A 21,366-nucleotide genomic window follows, 5' to 3' on the forward strand; every position below is an offset into this window, starting at 1 on the left:
TCAAATTTGATCCGAAACATTTTTACGTATTTTATACCAATACAAATCTATATTATCGCTTTGAAAATAGTTTTCTTTCGAGCTAAACAAGCATGCCACAGTTTAGTTCTATTTTCCATTCACTTGTTGGAAATCTCGCCTGAGATTTTCTTCAGTACCTCAAGTGAATTACTTTTTATGACTTCAATGGACTCATAGTGTATTTCCCGGAACGCGAAAGAGAAAAGACCTGGTGGATACAAATGTCCAAAATATCACTCATATCATGCTGGAATCTGAAAACGTATTATCGTGGTGAAAAATCCATGAATTTTCTGCCCATAAATCTGGTAGTTTACTATGAATTACATCACATAAATGGACAAGTGTTGTACTTATTGACTGTTTGATCCTCAGTATTTTGGTGAACTACATTACAATAAGAAGAGAAAACGTTGAGCATCACTTTGAGTTTCGATCGACTTTCACGTCGGCTAATTTTTTGGAGCGTCATTCGCTAGATTCTTGGGCAGTTTTAAGGTCTTATTAATAAGCCCATATTTCGTCACTAGTGATGACGCGTTTCATGAATGTAGGGTCCTCAGTTATGTTGTTAAGCATCTTTTTTGTAAAATATTCTGGTCCTTTGGTCCTTTTGTAACAATCTAGCATTGGCATCCTTCATTCCAAAAACATTAACCAAAATATGTTGAGTGGTTCCAAGATCTGAGAGTATCTGCTATGATCATGAGCACCATTTTTTAAAATTTTCTGTTATTATTGTTTTTAACAAAGGTAGCAAATATTACTCACTAATTGAGTGCTCAAACTACACACTAACATAAAAAAAGTTGAACCAATTTAGGAAAAACATGTTACTGATCCTATCTAAGCCCATAAAGTTATTTCGGGTGCTTATTACGCTTTATATATTGGGAAAAAAATCAAGCCAGCTTCAGCTTCGTAAGTAATAGGGGGCCACCAATTTCAATAGAAAAATAGTGATTCATACAACTAGCTCTGAAAGATGAGAACGGAAATGCGAGAGAGTATGAGGAAACTTTCTATAAGGTGGAATAGTGGAATATTTAATCGTGTCATCGCGATTTTGGAACATGATTTTATCATATCACCTCGTATATCGAACAGCAATCAAAACTGTGGATTTTTGAAAGTAAATCGTCGCCAACGAAGACTAAGTTTGGTTTGTCAATTATGTATGTCGTGGCCGCCGTTTTTTTAAAGATGCACGGTATAATACATATTGAATACTTTCAAAAGTGCAAAAAATTAAAGTGAATATTATGCTAACTTATTGGGTTGATGAGGATTTGACAGTTCAAAGTTCAAAGATTACGTCGAAAAAAAAATAAGAAAAATTTTAAAAATGTCGCCCTTGAATTAGGCGTAGGTATGGTGAAATTAAATGTTGAAAAATTTGATGATGGTGTGCAATTTATAGAAAGTATTTGTGTCCGTAAGTAGTAATAAAATTTATTCCAACATATACCATAATTTCATACCAGATGGTTGCAAAATAAACGTGAGCAATCCAAATATAGACAATTTTCCTGAAAAAATATGCCACTTAAGGAGGCATAATTATGCGCTTATAATGGCAGATGACTACTATCCTTTTAAAAAAATTATTCAAAAAAGCAAATTTCATGTTCGTTGCTATATAATATATATATATATATATATATATATATATATATATATATATATATATATATATATATATATATATATACGGAAACGGTTTCTAACGATTTCTGTAAGGTGACAAACACAATACAGTCTCAAAAATGGTTACCTAAAACGATAATCTATGGTAAGATCTTTTGTTTTATTTGATGAACTTCTGATGAAGCTGATGTTTTTCAAATTTGGATATATTCATGTGCTACAAATAGGCAAACCAGACGGTTTTGAAAGCATAAAAACGTTAATGCTGTTCCGATTGACGTTTCTATTAGTGTGCTCTGAAATCCCTTGTGACGTCATCAATTCGTTTGTGAGCTGTCAAGAGCACAAAATCAATCAATAGATGCGAAATAACGTAATTGACATATAACTCCACATCTAGTCAGAATTAATAATGATCCATCCTGGATGAAATATCAACATGTTTATTTCCTTTTACGACTTTGATTCCAATGTGCTCTATAAATATATACGTAGTGCGGTCCATGAGTTTTTGGCATCATATATTAAATAGAACGCATTCGTAAAAATATGTATTCATGTGTCAGTTTCAACAAGTTTAACACAAAGTTTCAACATGTTGCTTCGATTATTTTATTATAGTAGAGCTCGAACGACCACTTGGTCAAGTAGTTTTGAGAAATGTCTCAAATTTAGTTTCGCTCTCTTTTTGTCACATAAACCAAAAACAGAATTGAGGCTGTTTACTGTGATTTGTGTCTATCATTTTCATCAATTAAGAAGTTGTTTCGCTGAGGACGAGAATCGTTAAAAGATGACTTACGTTGACGATGACTACTCTAGAAAACATTAAATTAGTGGAAGAACTTGGTTTTCTACTATAATTAGACATCCAAAAGAGATTCTATGAAATGGCATATGAAAGAAGAGCCAGTGCGAAAAAAAGCAAAGGTTACGAAGAAAGGTCGAAAAAGTGATGGCTACAAATTTTTTAAAACTGCGATGGTATCATTGATTGATTTTCAGGAATCAAATATAACACTTACTCATATAGCTTTACAGAGATTGAACACCCACCATATAGTCCTGATCTTGCTTATAACTTGCAATATCAGTTTACGCACAGCAGTGATGTATTTTGACACAACAGCCGATTTTAGATAACCTTCATGAAATTCATCCTGTAGCAAAGTGCATCACTTCATCACCAAAAGTCGAAGCGAGTTGATTGGCACACTGCTGTTCAATCCACGTCGAAAGTCATGAAAAATGTTCGCAATTTATTTCCATTTTTTGACCAAGATGAATGTTTCAAGTAACTGTAAACAACTCAAATAGCACTCGTATGACAGCACGTTCTGAGTACGTTAACCATTGAAAATGTCAAACTTTATGATGGCAATCAATGTCAGATTGGACTTATTCACATTAGTGTTGCAATAATCAAAAATTGAGAGCAAACCTTGTAGGTTGACAACACTTGTCAGCAGCTTGTGTTGCAATAGAAGAAGAATTCACTTAAGTATATCAATTAGTTTTAGATACGATTTTAGATACATTGATAATTAAGTGCTGTAACAATTTAGAGATACGATAACTAACTATTTCAATAATTTTCAAATAGAGTCTTTTCAAATAAGATTTTGATAAACGCGAATTTCAAATAGTCATGTCGTGACTAGGCAATAAAAACTAAATATTTATCTAACATTTCTAAATTGGTTGAATTCCGAGCTCTCCAGATATCTCTTTTGCAAATTGAAGATATAAATAACAAATTGTTATCTTACCATAAAGTCGACGAGTAGGATGACTCTAACTTGGTGTTATTCAGTTTTATTACTTTTTAATGCAAATACCTCGTTTGCTAAATATCAGTGAATTGAAAATGCTTCTAATAGTATTTAGTAAAAAGCATGCCGCATGCATTTTAATATTATTCATAATTGAGTATTGGCAAATGTTTTACTTTTCAATGCATAATATTTCAATCAAATTGTAAAATTAATTTTTATACCAGTACTTCAATGATATTTAAATAATACAAGAAAAAATATATTGACAACCCGCTCAATTCTTAAAAATGATTTTTCAATATTGGCGGTAATAAATTCAAAGATACAATGAGGAGTTTGATTTTGGAGCAGGATTGTTATTTTGAAAATGTACCACTCTCTATATTCCCACCATTATGGAAAATTGAAAAATATACAGGACCACGTTACTCTTGTTTTCAAAAAAAAGAAAATTGTAGACTTAATTGAATTACATCTACCTTCTAGCAGAGATAGACACAACCCCTGGAATCTCAAATGGAAATAAGGATTAAGTGATACCTTATTTTAAAGCTCGTTCAACTATCTTATCACAATTAGCAAATATGTAATTTTTCAAGAGGTTTGCAATAAAACAAATAATAAATTTATAAAGTGTGTTGTCTAATAATTTGAAAAACTTAGAAGTGGATTTTCGATGGCTAAATCGGCGATCGTGATTGTCCCGACATCTATTATTTAGCCTCCATAGGTATAACTGGAAGAAAATAATGTGGCACAGAATTTCTGTTATAACAAAAAATAATGCGACGTTACTACTTAAAGGCAAATTTCAGCTTACTACTTTGCTTTTCATTTATTTTCTGTTGGATAAAAATTTTAATGTTTACTACACTTTCTGGTGAGTGAGAATTACGTAACGCTTTACAATGTAACATTACGGACGTGGAGTGATTGCTAAGTACTACAATATATTGAGTATATATGGATTAGATGTTCTAGTGGATACAGATAGTGAACCAGTGTATATTAATTTTGGGCCAGTTACTATAGTAATGATAAAGTCAAGTTAACAGAAGCGGACTAAATTATTATGAGGCACTTTCAGTTACTACTTCATTAGAAAAAAATTGTTTTTCAAGTATCCAACGTAGCAGTGATATAAAAAACGAAATTCAACTATTTCTAATTAAATTATATTATAAAAAAATCAGACCCCTGTACCACTGGCATCTGAAATTGAATATTTTTTGTGCTGATAATGTAATTGACTAATTTGAATTTTATTTTATTAGACTATAGACTATGTGCTACTTAAGATATGAGATATAGCAACACTGATGTGAATGTCAAATGTGACATTACAATTGACATTTTTAATGGTGAGCGTACTCAGGTTGTGTTGTCAAACGAGTTGTTTACAAACACTTAAAACATTCATTTTGGTCAAAAAAATGAAATCAAATCCCCAATTTCGTGCTCGGCCAATCGCGGAAGACAAATCATTATCCACCTCAACAATGCAATTTCTTACCCTTCTCCGCCATACAGTCCTTGATTGACACCAAATGAATTCTTATTCCCTTAGATAAAAATAAATTGTGAGATGAACGTTTGTCTACACCTGTAGAAGAGGTTGCTACGTTCAAATCAGATGTTTTAGAAGTACCTCAATCGGAGTCGAAAAATTGGATCAAATGCATGCGAAAGTGTATTATTCTCAATGGAGAATAAAGCCATATCCAATTACATATATTTGTTTTTATTTGTTTGTCTCCAGACTTAAGTAACAACCCTCGTATCACCATCATATTTGATGCGACCGGAGCAATTTTAGAGATGTCCCAATCAGATCTAGTTGGATATGCACCAAAACTCATTAAGCAACATTAATTTCATAAAACAGATGTGTTAACGTATTTATTGTCGATAATTTTGGTAGTTACTTTCAGTTATGTAAGAGTGGAATAACAACTTATTGATGTTATAATATTTATGTTGTAATTTGCCTCATTTTTCGTTTTAAAATCGATAAAGCCGTAAAGTGCTGTTTGTCGGATTTATAATATTTATTTATATCCTCCCAGATTTTTGTTAAATCTCTTGCTGCGACACATATAAATACAACACGAAACATGAAAACTCTAAGCAGTAAATAAGTATCGTTCAAGTAAGAAAGAAAATCCGCATTATGTGAAGTGGAATACTCGACGATTTAAAAATAGAGGTATACGAAGGAGCGTCATAACTTGCCTAAGTAATAATATTTATCGTTCCTTTGTATATATAGGTATAGAAAAAAACAACAAATTCTATAAAAATTCAGTAACCAACTAACCTATAAAACTCAACTTTACTCACAACGACCTAATTGCTTGTTTCATTTTGATTCTGTAAATGTGTTTATAGAATATTTGAAATGTTTTATTTAAATGCTCATAATAGTTTTACTTGAGATATTGTGACAAAATTTTATTAATATGGCTTGTATTAACTACTTACATCTACATTATAATCATAGTTTTCCACTATACAGTGACGTAATTGGCCAATCCAGTCATATTTTTAACATAAGATCCTTAAAAAAAATCAGAAAACGTTCTCTCTCTCCTTCTCTCTTTCTCTGTATATATATATATATATATATATATATATATATATATAAATTCAATATTCTTTGATATCAAAGTCAATTTGAATATTGAATTCCATTCTACTTCAATTTGATTTCCATAACATAAAAAATTTTAACAAGCTTTAATAATATCAAAATCACCGGAAATCTTAATTAATTATTTCCCAGACGATGAATACATAAGTATTGGAAAGCTCGGAAAATATATTGAAGTTAGTCCACTTTGGTGTTTTCTTGCCACGTTCCCAATAAAAAACTACTCATAATATAGCTGGCAAAGAATTCTTTAGAATTCATATATATATATATATATATATATATATATATATATATATATATAGATCCTTTATCTTTAGAAGTAGCTCTAAGGTCTACTTTATTATAAAGTAGCTCATTTCACTGACTTCACACCGCGATGAAATAGAATGTTCTTCCAGAAACTATTCCGAGTTTCTGTCGTTTTGTATCTTAATGCCAAAGTATCGCTTACATATGTGAAGATAGGTACCACAATATTGTTATAGAGGGTCCTTATTGAGTTGAAAGATGATCCACCCATGATAATACTTCCCAAATATTTATAGGTAATCGAGAGCTTAATAGGGTTCCTCTATAACGAAAATATGTTATATTATTGACATTATATCCTTCAAAAAAATCAGTCGGAAAAGTGCTCTCTACTTCTACCTTTTCTGATCATGAATCTTTAGAAATAGCTCTAATCTATTTATGAAATCGCCTTCATCCATAGATGATCTTGAACCTTGAACGCTGTGTCGTAAGTAAGTATGCTATGATATTTCATTCCTAATGTTTGATCATACCCCGTATGATCCAGATTCATACAACAATACTTAAATAAAACTAATCGTGTGATCTAGTCTGGTTGCGAACAAAGATGTATTAAACAGGATATAGCTGTCACTTTGTATATGCAACAATTTATCGAATTAAAACGAATTTTCAGATTTCGCATTGTTTTATCTGTCATCCTCAAAAAAAGGCCCATTGTAATTACGCGAGCTTTAGTAGTCTGAGTGGATGTTGTTTACCATCCAATAGCTGAAAAGTGCTTCTCAATATCATTTTATTACTTCCTTAATCATAAAAATAGACTTTTGCGAAAAACCCTGTATTTATATGGAATGAATTAACTGACATGACATGAAATTAACTATTCTGTCATAAATATAAACAGTAGCTACGATAATTTTTGCATCTACTGTCAGTTCTAGAAATTAATGAACGTAAGTATGTACCAACTTGTATGTATTTAGCATGATTGTGTGTGTGAGGCTAATAATTAATATTGTTTGTTTTTTCATAATTTCAATTTTTTTAGCAAAAACTTCCTTCAGTCTACATCATCATCAACAAAAAAATGAGAAATTCGAAAAAGAATTGATAAATTAGTCATATTTCAATTACGTCAGAAATTATTAAAACGAATGGGATAAAGCACTACGATTACAGTTTGATTTTTGTGATAAAAACATGACTTCTATGATATACTGAAAATATTTCTCGTTTATGAAAAGAAAGGTACTAATAAAAAGATAATTACATTTCAAAGGTTTGCATTGTACACCTTATAACTTCAACTTTCTTTTTTACCTGCTGCTCCAATAAAAAACCTCTTACTAAAGTTGTCATGTTCCAGTCTTGATTAAATTATCTTTTCATCGTTTCGCAATTCTCTCTTTCCATTACAGAATGTGACGGCAAAGAGAAAAACCTTAACCATTTTCCGAAAGATTTCATTGGTGTAGCTAGCGTCTTTTAAATGTGGTTCTCAAGAATTAAGAAAATAACTTATACTTACTAATCATACTTCTCGATAAGAGTAACTTACCTGAAAAACAAGAAAAAAAGTATTAAAATTTATACTATGGTAATCTACAAGTAGAATTTGAATAATATAAGGGTGTACTCCTATACGGCAAAAAGGCATGGACGTTCACAGAATATCTGCTTAATCATATGGAAGTGTTGAGATGTGGGTTCATCGCCGCCTTTAAAAGATAAGTTGGGTCGATAGTTACAAGCACAGAGGTTCGTTCTTAAGCGCTTAAACATAAGTTTGGAAATGGTGAACACTACAAACAGACGTAATTTAGAATACTTTGGTCATGCTACGCGCAACGCTTTAAAGTACGATCTTCTTAACTTGGTAATTACAAGGAAAAATAAGGGGTACGAGAAGCATGGATTTTGAAAGAGACAAATAAAAACAAATGTTAATAATTGGATATAGCTTTATTAACTAAGTTGGAATTTCTGGAACCGTTGGCAATATTTATACTAAATACACTGTTTATACCACTACTACACCTACACAAAATTACACTCTCTGGCGAGCGTTTCGATAACCAAGTTATCGTCTTCAGAGACTGAAACTAAAAACTAATGACTTATCTTTTTTATACTAAATTTTCCGACCAAGAAACCTCCCGTAAAAATAAAATCGAATCTCTTTGGCAAGAATCTTCACGTCCATTCCTTGACTACTAAACTATAGAGTGGGCTGTACGGAATTTGCCCATTGTCCCTATTTCAGCTACTCTTACTTCTAGCAATTTCAATGCTTTAATATGCATCCAACAATTTATTATTGGATACATTTTTGTGTATATATTTATATATATTTGCGTATATATGGAATTAGCTAAAGAAATTGTGACGGAAAGTATGTCGGGCAGACTAAGAGATCCGTTATTCTCCGGTTTAAAGAGCACATAGCTCATTTGAAATATGGACGGACCGGAAAATAAGGTTTTGTCGACGTTGCCAGTCACAATCATGACATAAATATTAATAATGTAAAATTGTTAAAAAATGTATCCAATAATAAATTGTTGGATGCATTTAAAAGCATTGAAATTGCTAGATGGAATAAATTTTCGCGGGAGAAGGTTTATTGGTTGGAGAATTTAGTACAAAACAAGTCATTAGAAGTGTATTCAGTATATAGCTTTATTGTTTTACAGAATCTACATTGAGGTCAATACACTTTTGCATTGTTTAAACCAATAGTCGAAGCATTTTTTACATTCCGATTGAGGTATCTCCAAAACATGGGCTTTGATAGTTCTAATTGCTCTAGTTGCTCTAATAGAACTATGACAATATGTTATTCCAAAAAAATAAACGACCATTTGCATCAAGCGTGAACAACTTTGGTTGAATTTGACTCATCTTGAAAAATCCATACAGTCGATTAGTGTTTAGTTTCGGATTCATTAACATAGATCCATGATTCGGCGTTATTTTGAGCCATTGTCAAATTATGCGGTATCCAACGCTATTAAATCTTTTTGACAGCCAAATATTAATGCAATATTGAATATATATGAGTCAACTCATGCCCAAGTATACCTCAATCACACTGTATGTCATATGATGATCTCGTAATATCAGTTTACGCACAGCATCGATATTTCCAGCCAGCAAAACACGGTGGTTCGAGATGGTGCTTTATCACCAAAAGTCGAAGCGAGTTTATCGGTACAATGCTGTTGGTTTTATCTAAGTCATAGAAAACCATGGCACGAAAATATTGGCGATTTGATTCCATTTTTTGACCAAGAAGAATGTTTCAAGTTTCTGTAAAGAACACCATTAAAAATTTCAAACTTGATCACTATTATGTCAGATTTGACATATTCACATCAGTTTTGCCATATCTCAAAATTTAAGTAGCAACCCTCGTAGTCAATATAATAGCCAACATGAGAATTAACGATCAATAACGGTTAAGACACGCGATGAAGAAGTTAATGTTAGTCTAAAGCTTTAAAGAAAGAAATTACACCCTACAAGTAACCACTTTGATTTAAAAACAACTTCACTATGATTCTTAATATTGTAATGAAAGATGTAAATTTGCGGAAACATAGTTTTGCAAGATTTTCAATAATTTTTGAGTCCATAAATTGTATACGATGAGAAAATGGGACGAGACATGAAAATCCAGGAAGTAGGCGAATTACGAGTATTTCTAATATGCAAAAATCTTATTGCTGTTTTAGTTACTTTAGATAGAAACGAAACGAAAATAGAAGATAATACCGAAACCAAGAAATAAATTCTCATAGGAGAGAGTAAGATGACAGACTAAAGGAAATACAAGAAACGAAATGCAGGAATTAGTGAGTATAGGGATTATAGATGTTTGGAAGAATTGAAATATCACAAGACTAAAGTTAAGATTATGAACGAAATAGATGAAAATTATTTGAAAATGAAATGGAAAGTAAATTATTTTGAAAGTATCGGCATATCAATATTTATACAAAAAAATAATCAAAGAAAATGGGAGAATAGAGCTAGTGAATCAAGATATATTATCCGATAAATACGACAATTTTTGGTAAAAAACAAATGGAAAGATAGGATACGTAATGTAAACAAAAATAAAAGTTTAGCCCATTTGGAGACGAGTATTTAAGAAAATTACGGAGTGACGTAAATAGAATAAAGTAAAATTAATCAGACCAGAAACATAATGTAAACAAAAATGAAAAATATAAATAGAAATTGACAAAAAAATACTGAATTAAATAACATATTCATACGTAATGATAATCCTGAAATCACATAGTCACGTGAAAAGTGTAAGTATCTTTGTAGTCTCAGAAGGCTTGGTTACAGAATTGTAGAAAGAACAACAATTCTTGAGTGTTTGCTAGTTAGAATGATGCGAAAGGATAAGAGGATTAAATTAAAAAAATTGTGGATGAATATAAAGTACAAGGTTTTTAAATAAACGACAAAGTTGAAAAACTTCGGTTACAAATGTTATTGTAATAAGGTCACTTCTTCTTCTTCTTCTTCCTGCTGTGTATAGGCATCATTGCCTCTGCTCAGTCACCTGGGAGGTTGTCACTCCATCTTTTTCTAGGTCTTCCAAGGCTTCTTTGTCCTGCTGGTGATTTGTCCCTTGATATTTTCACAATTCGTTCTTCCGTCATACGGTCAATGTGCTCATTCCATTTTATCTTTCTATCCAGTACCCAGTCATTGATATTATCTATCCCGCATGTTCGTCTTATGTTTTCACTCCTTTCTCTGTCCATTAGTGTTGTTCCCGCTATTCTTCGAACTATTTTCATTTCTGTAGTCTCCAATATCCGTTTCGTTTCAGAGGTCTCAGGTCGGGTCTCTGCTGCATAGGATAATATAGGTCTGACTGCGGTCTTATATATGCGGGCTTTCGCTTCAGTTCGAATGTATTTATTTCGCCAGATTGTGTCATTTAGGTATGCTGCTGCTCTTGAGGCTCTTATAGCTTGGTTTCTTACTTCCATCCCCACGTCCCCACGTCCCCGTGTCCAGATATTTCGATTCCCAGATATTTAAATTTCATTTCCTGGTGTATTATTTTGTTATCCACCACAAGCTTACATCTGATCGGTGTCTTGGAAGTAACCATTGATTTTGTCTTTGCCGCTGATATTATCATATTGAACTTTTTTGCTGTTTTGTTAAATTGGTACAGTAGCCTTTGCAGATCGTCCTCGTTCTCCGCCAACAGTACCGCATTGTCTGCATAGCACAGGGGTCACATCTTAAGATGAGAATATTGAATAAACTGAAAATTAGGCAAGCTTGTTTTTAATCAATTTAACTACAGTTTTAAAAATAGTTAATTACTATTTTACAGTTTACTCAGCACTACTGTTATTCATGGTGCCTCGTTAATGTAATCATATAAAGTTTATGGCATTAGGAAATGCATAATTTAATCAAATACATGTTCAAGTATTTGTTAAATAATATGTTTTTGTTTTTAACGTACACCTATTGTTTTCACAAAACTTTGCTCCGATGATCTCCGATTATTTTTAAATTACAGTCTAAACATTACTACCTTTGTTATGAATATGATAAAATGGACAATAATGGTATAATTAAATTTGTGATATTGTCAAGTTGCAAATAAGTGAACTAGAAGTGTTGAATTTTTTGTTTTTATTTATTGAAAGTCTAATGTATTTGATCTTTAAAATTTTCACAATTGTATAATATAATATTAAAATTCTGCACCTAACTGTAAATATACATGATATAAAATAATGAAAATTTGTAACAAAAAAATAATAATTTTTTTCTTATTTCTTATTAAAATGATGGCCTATTAATTTTCAGTCGTCTTTGTATCATTTTCTGAAAAGTGGACTGCCAACTATTCTTCCAGGTAGTCTTGTTCTCGTTTGTTTTACTTCGAAATTTCGGGAGACTGTTATTTCACACTTACTATATACGCGAACCGTTGTCTTCTCTTTTCCAATTGTGACAAAATTTCATAAATTTTTACTTATCATTTCCAATGTATATCCTTTCTCTAACTCTCCAACGCTCCTTTGTTTGCACTGTGCTGGCAGTCTTTTTCTGTCAATTTATTCAGGATGCTACGTGAAGATGGGTTCTATCATTAACTGGATTGGTGCTTCGTTTTAGCGTTAGGCCAATAAATTTAGTTCATTTTTAATTACATTAAAAGTATCGGTATTAATATTTTCGCGAGCTTCTTATTGTTCAAACGAGAGAATTTTAATAACCAATTTGATACACACTTTTTTCATAGTAAAAATGCTATAGAATGCTGAATGTTATTTGTGTTGGACGTAAAAGACACTGGCGGAATGGATCTAACAAGCCTTTTCGACATCTTGAAAAAGCATAAAACACATTTCACAATACTTTTTGTGACGAAATAAATCTAATGCGAATGGTACAAACAGTTATACTGATTTGTATTTGCATTCGTTATAAAAGGTTTTAGATTTCTGGTTCTCTTAATATTGTTTTTCATTTGTTTCCTCTCAGATTTCTATTCCATATATACATTATCGATATGTGGATATGTAAATTATAATTTGTCGATCTGTACGCATGAGTCGTTTCAACAAAAATATTTGATGCTTTATCGGAATTGAAAAACTGTGCAAAATTTGAAACCAATAGATCAAAAGAGGTTGGTTAAATATTGAAAAATTCGGCAAGATACATATACAAAATAGTGTTTTAATTTTAAAAAGATGGTGATTCATCGTTATATACTCTTCCATTTTTTAAGTGAAATAATTACTGGTGAAATACTTGACAAATCCTATCCTGTGAAATGGCTGACTTGTTTTACTCGGCAATATTCAAATGACCACTTAGAGCACGCGATCATTTATTGATTTTTTCGAAAAGGACTTACAGTAGAAGCTCAAATTTGGATGAATATTAAGTATTTACTGTTTCATTGATAAGTTCCCGATATTTTGCGAACGTAGCAGCATATTGGAACGAATAGTATGAGGATTGTTTGAAAAGTTTTCGACCCAATAAAGTAACAGAGCATTTGTTTCCATGATCATTTTTATTTTCCAAATAAGTCTCCCTTTAAGTCTGTACACTTAATCTAGCGATGCTTCAATCCTATTATCCCTTCCAACTAATAATTGACGTCTTTCTCCTAAAAATAGGCGTTTACGTATGAGTTAACATCCTCGTGTGGTGAAAATCTTCCCCCTGCAAGTGCAACTTTAGGAAACTGGAAAAATTGCTGGAGGCAAGATCTGCTGAACACGCCGCATGGTGAATCAATTATAAATGTAATCTGTGAATTTTAATCATAGGGACCACTGAATTATGATGAAAAAGCACTTCTTTTATTTTTTGATACGGTCGCATTTTGAGATTTTTCCCTCTATCTTATCAAGCAATGATGCATACTCTCCTGTTGTTTTACCTTTTTGAATATTGTCAATGGAAACAATTCCATGACTAATCCAAAAACAGCCGCCCTTCTCAATATACTGTCATGAATATTTTTTTTATGTAGTAATAGTTCCAAATTTTATTTATTATAATGAATCGCCGCACAAAGACTATGCATTCTGCATAAATCATTTCAATAACTTACGCATGCAATTCTTCATCGGATATTTGGCAAATGTTTTCATTTACCGATAGCCTCTTTCTATCCTTAATCCGAAAGTCGTTCAGCAGCATCTGGTGAACTTTTTCGATTATATCGCTATTGTTAGATTACTCTAAATGTATAAATTTGGTTAGGTGAGGTAGACAACCAAAAAAAACAATCGCAAACAATGTTTGCGATTCGTAAGAGATGAACTTTACCTTCAACCTTCGAACAAGTAGGAGCATTTTTAAAACGGAATTAAGCGAGTACATTCCTTAGACCAATTCAACTTGCAAGTATCAATTTCCCCCGGTTTTCGACAGTTTTCGAGGTATATAAAAGGAAAAGACTGCTGTTGGTTAACGGAGCAGTGTTGAATAGAGCTCTCTGATGAGTTATTGAACTGGATAAGGTCTGAGGTGAGTAAATCTCTATTCGTTACCAGTCTTTTTGTATATTCAAAGCTAATTCGGAGTTCTACTTAATTAAAAACCCGATTTCAAGCATATTTTCGTAAAGATTGTACATTCCTAAAGCTTGATTCTTCTCATAGAAGTCATCTTCTCTAGAGATCTTTATCATCATATCATACAGCTGTCTTTGCAGTCAACCTGATACCGTCACGTACGAATTAAAAATTTTATGGTCATAAATGATGATGCAGATTCTTCATACACACTTCTTTCATTTGAGAAGGCGTAGGTATTACCTTTCAAAGACAAATATGTAATACTGAATTTTTTCGATTTCAGAAAAATTTTCACAACGATTCACTTGAACGATGGTTAAACTGAAACTCACAAAATGACTGAAATTTAGTGAGAATCTTGAAGTGCTAACATGTTCAGAGAGAGGTCTGAAATTTTCCAGATTACTCTAGTTCAAGCAAACGACAAAATTAAAAAAATGGAAATATGTTGAAACAATGGTTTGAAATTTGTTTAATTTGAGTTAATAATATAGTAGATATAATCAAAGTTTGTGTGTCGACTATTAGAATATTGTAAATTAATCTATAAATTGGATATTATCTGTGGGAGGAATCTATGAATATATAAACATAATCCATGATACATCTGTGAAGTATGTAAATTGCTTATATATATGGAATCCAATAACGTTCTAATATTAAATATAATTATAGATTAAAGGTATTACTATTTCTATTATTTATTACGTTGAAATTAGATTAATGCAAATCATAAATGGTATTTTCTTTTAGTGGAACTTCAGAAACATCTAGTTAGTATACAGTATAGTTACTTGAAGTTGAAATAGAATGATGAAAAATTATTCATATAACAACAGCAAACACGAATTTTGACTTTGATTAGATCATATAACATTTCTATAATGATAACAACAACAATAAATGAGGTAACAAATAAAATATAATTTTATCTTTGATCAAAATATCACCAATAACAAATATCAGATCATTTTAAAAACCAATTAAGTAACACAAAACAATACGGAAATGGTAAATACTGAAGTATGAGTGGAAAAAAAAACTTACTAAAACAAATCAGACAAAATAAAATCTAATAAAACTGTTATCGATATCACAAGATCAAATGATGAGGCTAAAAACTTGAACTAGTTGTGGTTGTATTAAGTCCTTCGATTGTGTTGATTACGAAATTCTGATTAACAAACTAGAGTATTGTGGCATTCAAGGTGTTCCCTTAAAATGGTTTGTATCTTACCTTGAATTTCGAAAACAATTGGTCAAGTTTCAAGTAAATTGCCAGTTGGCAGTGGTGTACCGCAGGATTCAGTTTTGGATCCAGTTCTTTTTTTGGTAATCATTAATGATATCACAGAATTAATGATAAATTGACTTTATTCGCAGATGACACCAGTGTAACCTGGAGTGATCTAGGTATAGTATACTATTAAGTCCTGGTCTGACGCGGACGGTCTCTGTTCAAACACTGAGAAAACTTTAGCTTTATCCTATGAAGGATCTTTAAAACCTCTAAAACTGAACAATGACTTAATACAATCCTCAAATTCAAATTCGATCAAGCTTCTTGGTCTACATATTGATGGTGATCTTCAATGGTCTGAAGATGTAGAAAACTTGTAAAAAAATTATCCTCTGCTTGTTTTGCCAATAAATCTATGTCTGAACAGCTCGATTCTCGTACTGCTTACTACTCGTTGTTCGAATTGCATCTTCGCTATGGTTTGCCTTTCTGGGGGTCTAGAGGTTTGCACCTCTTCGAAATCATCTGCAAATTACAATGTTGAGCTATTCGTTATATTTATGGTTTGAGCTGTAGAGCGTATTGTGAATTCTATTTTAAAAAACATAAAATTATAACTCTCCCCGCTCTTTTTATTTTAGAATCTGTTTGTTTGTTTGGTTCGCAAACACTTTCACAACTCAACTGCCCCCCCCCTCTCTCTGTCAATATGATAGTGTCAATATCATATTTTGATAAAGACTGAAGTTAAGTCGAAACGTCAATTTTTTATCAATCTTTAAAAAATTATTAAAAAAAACTAATTTTAAAACAGAAGAGACTTAAAATCAAGAATATTTAGTATATTTTTTATACCAATCCTGCAGTACCCCTTATAGTCTTTTATAAACTACTACTTTTGCTTTTATTTATTAAAAATTCTAGTGAAATTCTCACATTTATATAGTTTTCTTGAATTTGTACAGAATAAGCCTTTTCAATCGCGTCTAGCCTCCAATCAAGGCATTCTACCTGCGACAAGTTTGAAAACTGTGAAAATTCGCGCCAACCAATATTCTCCTCCTTAAATTTCAATTAACCAAGAAAAGCTGAAATTAATCTCTTTGTTTTTATTAAATTGAGGCTGTCCCATTGTAAATGTGAGTCAGGTCTTTACATTTTTTGAGCATATCTATCAAATACGCGATGTCTGTTTTAAAATTGATCAGACTAATATCGTTTTACTTTTCTTTATGAAATTCCGGAAACAAATGATTAACGTTTTTCATCGACATTCGTATCAATACTGGCGAGGAATCAAACACATTCAAGATTGCAAGCACATACACCACGAGTCGTATTAATTTGCATTTCTGAACAAGCATTGCAGACGGGACGGTAGCTGCCGATACGCAACGATATGGAGCCCCATTTTTTGTCATGCCAAACGTAGACCCCTAGACCCCGTCGAGTCTCCCGTGGACCCTTTTAGGAATCACGGCTCTATGTGCTTTTAAAATAGATTACAATGAATTGGTTTCTATAGTTAATAAATTGAAAACAATTTTTTGGAAAAGTGAAATGTATTTCTACAGAGCATTTATTACATTATCATGTCGTGACAATCGGTAAATATACTTTCGACTTAATGTGAGAATCACCTATAATAGAAATGAAGCTAATTTACTACCTCACGTGGATCATGCAGAAGGAAGGTAGAGTTAACAAATGGTATGCGTGTGACGTGATCTTTTCCGCCACTCAGTATTAGTAATTCATGGAAGAAAGTAATGTTCATTAAATAATCAAATACAAAGTACGTATTTACCGTCCGCCTTTCAATTACACATCACTAATTTGCTTAGCGTTGTTCGAATAACCGATTTTTTTAATGGATTGTTATGTGGAACGGCAGAAAATTACGTTTACATAGAAGATTTCTCACGATTCATCAAATATAATACAGAGGATTTGATAAAAATATTTTCACAAATAGTCTTCTAGATGTTAATTACTAGATAAAACAATAGTCATAGATATAAAAAATATGTAGTTTTCCACAATGTTAAAATGAGAAAAAAAAATTTTATAGATACAGCACTTATTCCCAATGTAGAATTCATGACTGAAAGGCTCCTATCGAAAAGACTTTCATTTGCTCTGTTGAAGATGTGATCAATTTCACAATGGTGTTAAAATGTTTCTCTTTTAAGTACATTATTTATGTTCAGAACGATCCCGAAGTCACATAGTGCTAAATCTAGTGAATAAAGCGAATGAGGACAGATTGGAAGACTAACAAGTTTTTGCACATGATCATCTCTTAATTAAGAATTAAGAAATTAAGAAATAATTTTCTCTTCGTAACATTATTTAATTGGTGTTAGTAGAACAACAAACGATAAGTGGTTTTCCGAACTCCAACGTAATGTGGGGTTATTCCTTACACCTTGTTCGGATATGGCTGGTGATTTAGTTAGATTGTGAGTAATTTAGTCGAGTAGCCAGTATCCCCTAATAATTTTTCGTTCGGAATGATTTAGTGCAAGAGTCAAATACAGTTTTAAACGGAATTGAACAAAGCAATAAAAATATCTGAATATTATTTTGAACGAGATTGAAGAAGAAGTATTCAAGGAAACTAAGAGCTTCAAATGGGATTTTGAAAGAGCGACAAATAGAAGATACTTCAAGGCAATATTTCCATTATTCCTCGTATTTCAAATACTCATAAACAAACTTAAATGTGGTTAGCGTCTCTATTCGACAAACAGAATACTTGACTAAGCTAGTATACTAAACTACTCTACTAATTTTTAATGTTCGCAAGTACTAAATTACCAAATTACTTGCTACTCTACTAAATTACTAGACGTGTTTTAAATAGGTTTCAGTAACGTTAGGAAAATTCAACATCCATATAGAACAACGAAAAAAATAGTTGATGCCGATGAAACGGGTGAAACAGATAGATCAATATGAAGAGATGTAGGTTCGGACATAGTCGCGCAAGCCATACAGGCCATATACAGGGTGAATCGGGAGCAGCGCACCAAAATCTAGGAGTGTATTATACACGTGAAAATAATGTAAAAAAACTCATATGTTCTTATCCGATTTTCATTTGTTTTCAAGTTATGGAGTAATTAAAAATGTTCATCTAGCTTTTCACTTATATCAGAATTTTAACATTATTAAAGTATGCCATGTTCGAGGCTCAAAGGCATTTGATAATTCTGACGTTTTGGTGAACTGTCAGTGTACAATGAACGTTTAATTTCGAATTTATGTGATTGTTAGTGTTGCAAAATGCCAGATATCTATTCAAATTTAAAATATGCAAATATGGTGTTTGTTTATGGTTTCGGTAATGGAAATGCTACAACTGCTGCTGAAGAATATCGTCAACATTTTTCACACCAAAGATATCCGGATATTCCTGATAGAAACGTATTTGTTAGAGTTTTTAACAAATTGTGCGAGACTGGTAAGCTTCCCAGTGCTAGCATATCATCTGAACGCGCTACCCGACAAGGTTTGGTAGAAGTAAAAAATATTTTGCATCTAGTAGAAAAAGATGTAACTACTAGCTCACGGAGAATTGGGAATAAAAAGGATTATAAATACATTCCACGAACAAGGCTTATATTCTTATCACGTACAGAGAGTACGGCACCTACAACCAGAGGATTACCCTAACCGTATGGAGTTTTGTCGGTGGATAAATAATAATCATCGTGTTGTATCGAGTATTCTCTTTACGGATGAAGCTACATCTACCCGTGATGGCATTAATAATACTCGCAACTATCATGTATGGTCGGACGAAAATCCCCACGCAACAATTGAAAGCAATTTTCAACATCGGTTTTTTGTAAACGTGTGGTGTGGTATGGTTGACAGTTATTTAATTGGCCTTTTCATTTTGGAGAATCGTCTCACAGGAGACAACTACATAAATTTTTTACAAAATGAATTACAACAATTACTAGAGGATGTTCCTGTAAATATTAGAATGCAGAGTACTATCAGCACGATGGAGCTCCTGCACATGTCGCTCGTCAGGTCAAGTAACATTTGGACGAACTTTTTCCAGGGCTTTGGATTGGTCGTTTGCACAAACAAGGCATAATGGACTGGTTCATTTCAGATAAATGATACAAGGCACAAATCGGGCCTTGGGCGCAGATCGTTTTTGAACCACCTCAAAATCACTTTTCAAAAACTATGATCTGAATGTTAGGATCGCGTTCACTGTTGTTCACAATGGGTAAATGGGATAAACTGACGGATTCTTTCATTTGTCTATGTTTTTTGAACTTTGAAACTTATTTATTCCCCTTACATGGTTGTCTACTGTTGATTCTCAAGAACAGCATAATTGAGCTGATGTTTTTCATAATTTTAGGCATCTCGACTTAAAAATTTATTATAATACTGCGTGTTCACAGTCCGTTGTTCAGTGAGAAAGTCAACCGCAATTACACTCATGTCCCAAAACGCGGTACCCAACACCTTACCCGCTCACAGTGTAGCCTTAGTTTTAACTGACGCACTAAATTTTTCGCGCGTTTATAAATTAATTGAAAATAATTAAAAACCACCCTCGTAGCTTATTGGTATTAGTCTTTAGTGCAAAATTCGCTCAATTGCAGTAGATCTAAATATTCTAAATTTGATCTTATTCACGGTTAGGATCCGCAATCAGGTGATGTATCTGACCCAAGATAATAGTTTCCGAAAAGCCGCAAATATTATGTATCCGTTAATCATCAATCCTTTTCTAATATTGAACTCCTATAAGGTTCTGTATAACAAGAAACTTTAGGGTAATCAAATTCTCATTCTCACCATTACATATAGTATTGCGCAAACTAATTCAATCAACTAACACTGTAAAATTGAGCTGATTTATTAAGCTATATAAGGATATGTGAAGGGGTATAATGTAATGGAACGCTCTCAGGAAACATTCTCCCTCAAGATAACACTGCGGTGAGAAACTATTGTAAAATTATCTATTATTTCCAAGGCATTTCATTTGTCGCAAATAAATTCTTATTACTTACGAATTCTACGTATCTGTTGTAACCTTTCCGTAACAGGCCGTTAGTAGTCAATCGTAGAAAAAACTGCAAATGCTTTGTACAGTTATATAAAATTAAAAATTGATCGCTTAGTCACGTTAAATCATATAAAATAAAATAAAAATATCTCTTCTTTAGTAGAAGTAAATAATTCTCTCATATGGTATTTGAAATCTCTTTCTAATTTCACATCGTTCCTGTATACTAAGAAACAACGGCAGGTAAAGTAAACTACAATAAAACATAAAAAGCAATAACCTAGGTCGTAAATACATTAAAATGCCCTTTTTGCCACGCTCCTTAGCAGATTTTGAGAAGTTTCAGTTCAAATAAAGTACAAAAAAATAAACCTACAGCTGTACAAGTAAACCCAAGTTTTGGCAACTTTATTACAGTAGGGTCGTAAAATATTTTTATTTTGTTTTCTAACAGATTTATCATCTTTTGTCACGGTAGAACGCCCTTTCAGAATATTCGGAATATATTTATGTGTCCCCTAGGGTTCACGAATGTATTATACTACAAATTGTCTCGAGACGAATATCTTGGAAGGACATTTCGAGATGAAACTAAATGTACTGACAGTTAATTTTCGGTGAAAGGATATTATTTGACAAAT

General features: G+C 32.2%; 1 protein-coding gene across 18 annotated transcripts in view; it reads right to left on the minus strand.

Moving 5' to 3' along the window:
• Positions 1–21,366, minus strand: part of LOC130895024 (uncharacterized) — a 721,573-nt gene that overhangs the window by 303,129 nt on the left and 397,078 nt on the right. For 3 of the 18 annotated variants that reach the window (XM_057802123.1, XM_057802133.1, XM_057802128.1), the window contains one exon: positions 7,880–7,909. The exons of the other annotated variants lie outside the window; for them this stretch is intronic. The gene's annotated coding sequence lies outside the window, so the exon portion shown is untranslated. The remainder of the gene's footprint in view (positions 1–7,879; positions 7,910–21,366) is intronic. 18 annotated transcript variants of the gene reach the window in all.

The sequence above is a fragment of the Diorhabda carinulata genome, chromosome 6 (genome assembly GCF_026250575.1).
Source record: "Diorhabda carinulata isolate Delta chromosome 6, icDioCari1.1, whole genome shotgun sequence".
NCBI classification, from domain to species: domain Eukaryota; kingdom Metazoa; phylum Arthropoda; class Insecta; order Coleoptera; family Chrysomelidae; genus Diorhabda; species Diorhabda carinulata.